Genomic DNA, 3991 nt, shown 5'->3' with positions numbered 1-3991 from the left:
TTGTGCAAGGTGTCAATGGTCATCTTTTGGACAACTGTCAAGTCAGCAGTGTTCCCCATGATTGTGTAGCCTACAGAACTAGACCGATGCTGCATCCCAAATTCACCTACTTATACTACATCCTAAACACTACTTCCTCATCTTTAATGGACTCTAATGCTTAGTTACGTGCGTCACGTGCATCCCGTCACCATTTAAACTGCCCTGTTGTCACAGTTCAAATCCTCCACATTCAGTTTAATTTCCCACCATATCAGAGAGAAATATAGTAGCACGGTGATATCCCATGCGTGGGTCTTTAATGCAGAGACTCTCCTTGTGTGTTTGCAGTTTAAATATAATGATGAATTTAAAAGTTAATGGCCAAACGTGCCATTACAAAAGTTCACAATGCTGCTGCAGGTGAAATATAATGTGGACAACACTGAATAAATATCTTTTTGTCAGGTTAAATACGAATAATTGATCACTCAAACCCCTTTATCTAACTCTACTTAACCATCAGACTCGGACATCCGTCAGGTTTGTAGTTTTTTAAAACTTTTGATATCCTCATCCAATTCGAAATGGGTTGTGGGCAATATCAAAGTGTGCATCTATCCGCACTTCGAATTTTGCTTGGAAATACTAAACCATCCGGGTATCTTTGGAATACTCAATATTGAACCTTTTCCACAATATTCTAATTTTCTGAGATATTGAAATTGGGATTTTCCATAGTTGTCAGTTATAATCATCAAAATAAGAAATAAACATTTGAAAAATATCTCGTCTGTATGTAATGAATTAATATAATATACAAGTTTTACTTTTTGAATTGAATTAGTGAAATAAATAAACTTTTTGTTGATGTTCTTAATATATGACCAGCACCTGTATATTTTAAACCTTAAATGTGTTCATAAAATGTTCCATGGAGATCAAATATTTCTGAGCCCCAGGGTGATAAAACCAACACAATAACTGGGAACAGACTCTGGGTCTCCACGCTCTCTTTTATTTCAGTGAATGCTTTGAATGAGCTGTGAGCCTCCACAGCTTCATCAGAATGAAACTTTTAGTCATAATACAATGTGAATATCATGTGGTTTGGTAAATTTCTGCATATTTTAATTACTATTTATAATGGTGGTGCCTTGTTAATGTACTTAATCACATTATAAAGAATGTAGTAGACAGTTATTTATGGATTAAATTTAATTTATTTTTTCATCAGGCCTAATGTAAATGAGGTCTAATGTCACAAATGAGAGTGTCACAAACCATGGTGAGAACTCAGGAGAGTGAAACATATGACTACATTACATTTTTGTTTCATTATTAATTTTTTAAGGTGGCTAACAACCTTCAGGTGTTCATATTTAACTTTTATTATAAAATCCATGTTGCAACAATCCAACATTAATTTTTTTTTTTTTGTATTTCTTCAATAATTCTTAGTTTTACAGAACATTGCAGTTTTTTTATTAGGTCTATAAATAATTTATCTGTGCACGTCATTTAAAGTTATTAAAAGTATTAACTTGTTACATTTATTATTCAGCTATATTTAATTGCATACTTCCTTTGAGTATTTATTTTGAATTAGTAATTACTTCACGGCTGATAAAAAAAAAAAAAAATGTTCTACAGGTCCTTCCCAAAAAAAATAGCATTAGCAAAATGAGGCTTTTAAAAACTCCCAGCCTGGTTCATTACTCAAAACCGCAATCATGGGTAAGACTGCCGACCTGACTGCTGTCCAGAAGGCCATCATTGACAGGGTAAGACACAGAAAGAAATTTCTGAACGAATAGGCTGTTCCCAGAGTGCTGTATCAAGGCACCTCAGTGGGAAGTCTTTGGGGAGGAAAAAGTGTGGCAAAAAACGCTGCACAACGAGAAGAGGTGACCGGACCCTGAGGAAGATTGTGGAGAAGGACCGATTCCAGACCTTGGGGGACCTGCGGAAGCAGTGGACTGAGTCTGGAGTAGAAACATCCAGAGCCACCGTGCACAGGCGTGTGCAGGAAATGGGCTACAGGTGCCGCATTCCCCAGGTCAAGACACTTTGGGCTACAGAGAAGCAGCACTGGACTGTTGCTCAGTGGTCCAAAGTACTTTTTTTGGATGAAAGCAAATTTTGCATGTCATTCGGAAATCAAGGTGCCAGAGTCTGGAGGAAGACTGGGGAGAAGGAAATGCCAAAATGCCTGAAGTCCAGTGTCAAGTACCCAGAGTCAGTGATGGTCTGGGGTCTGGGGTGCCATGTCAGCTGCTGGTGTTGGTCCACTGTGTTTTATCAAGGGCAGGGTCAATGCAGCTAGCTATCAGGAGATTTTGGAGCACTTCATGCTTCCATCTGCTGAAAAGCTTTATGGAGATGAAGATTTCGTTTTTCAGCACGACCTGGCACCTGCTCACAGTGCCAAAACCACTGGTAAATGGTTTACTGACCATGGTATTACTGTGCTCAATTGGCCTGCCAAATCTCCTGACCTGAACCCCATAGAGAATCTGTGGGATATTGTGAAGAGAAAGTTGAGAGACACAAGACCCAATACCCTGGATGAGCTTAAGGCCGCTATCGAAGCATCCTGGGCCTCCATAACACCTCAGCAGTGCCACAGGCTGATCGCCTCCATGCCACGCCGCATTGAAGCAGTCATTTCTGCAAAAGGATTCCTGAGTCTGACCAAGTATTGAGTGCATAACTGAACATAATTATTTGAAGGTTTACTTTTTTTGTATTAAAAACACTTTTATTTTATTGGTCGGATGAAATATGCTAATTTTTTGAGATAGGAATTTTGTTTTTTTATGAGCTGTATGCCAAAATCACCAGTATTAAAACAATAAAAGACCTGAAATATTTCAGTTGGTGTGCAATGAATCTAAAATATATGAAAGTTAAATTTTTATCATTACATTATGGAAAATAATGAACTTTTATCATATATGCTATTTTTTTTGAGAAGGATCTATATAGTATGAACGTGTGTAGTATGTAATCTGGCTGTACATATCATTATTGTGTGACCTAACAATGTCAGTTGGGTCTCTGCATACACAAATCCTCTCCCGTGGCCTCATGGGATAGTAAGTATCCGCACACTTCAGAATCTTGCCAGAAGAAGTAGGTGATCTGGGTACTTTTTGCCTACTCTTTTATACTGTGAATTCAGACATATTGGCACATACTATTTTTCACCTAATATATGTGATTTTGGATGCCGCCATAGTGTTCGAAAACCGTGTGTGAAAAATCCCTGGATTACCTGTACTTTCCCCAAGATTCTGAAGTGCACATTCAATGGATACTTTACCCCATGAGGCTATGGAGAGGATTTTTAAATGGCAGTGGAGCGAGAGAACCTACAACATTTTAGATGCAGAAATTGTTGTAGAAACAATTTTCACAACGAAATAGTAAACTTGACAACAAAAAAACGGTAAGTAGGCTAACACATATAAAATGTGACGGCTTAAAGTAGAAAAAATACAGCATTTTTTTTCATTTACTTTTTTGTAAAACGGAGCTACTTCGCTATTTTTTAGTTTTATTTAACTTACGGGGGGGGGGGGGGGGGGGGGTCACAGTGCATACATCTACCGAACACAATTTCTATAAAACATATGTCTGGAGAATTGATTTCATGTCAGTGCACATAATTTGAATGACTTCAGAAGTTATGCACATTGTTTTATGTGTGAAGTCTCGTAATTATCAAAAGTAGGCTACTATGTGCACCTTTACAACAGGTGTAGTCAGAAGAATCCTCTTTGAGCTTGAAATAGACACTGTCAATCACGCTTATAATTAGAAGCATAAATCCACGTGACCTCTAATATCTGAATTCGCAGTTTCACTTTAAGAAGCATGTAAACAAAGGCTCTTTTCTGCGTTAGTTTCCGCGGCGGAGGTCTGCCGTAACGGTATTCACTAAGCCTCGAACGTACATCTGGCTTTATCACTATCTCCGTCAATTGCGTAAATGTTCCAGTGATTGTGG

The sequence above is a fragment of the Pseudorasbora parva genome, chromosome 23 (genome assembly GCF_024679245.1).
Source record: "Pseudorasbora parva isolate DD20220531a chromosome 23, ASM2467924v1, whole genome shotgun sequence".
Taxonomy (NCBI): domain Eukaryota; kingdom Metazoa; phylum Chordata; class Actinopteri; order Cypriniformes; family Gobionidae; genus Pseudorasbora; species Pseudorasbora parva.
Note: the sequence above shows the minus strand (reverse complement) of the source record.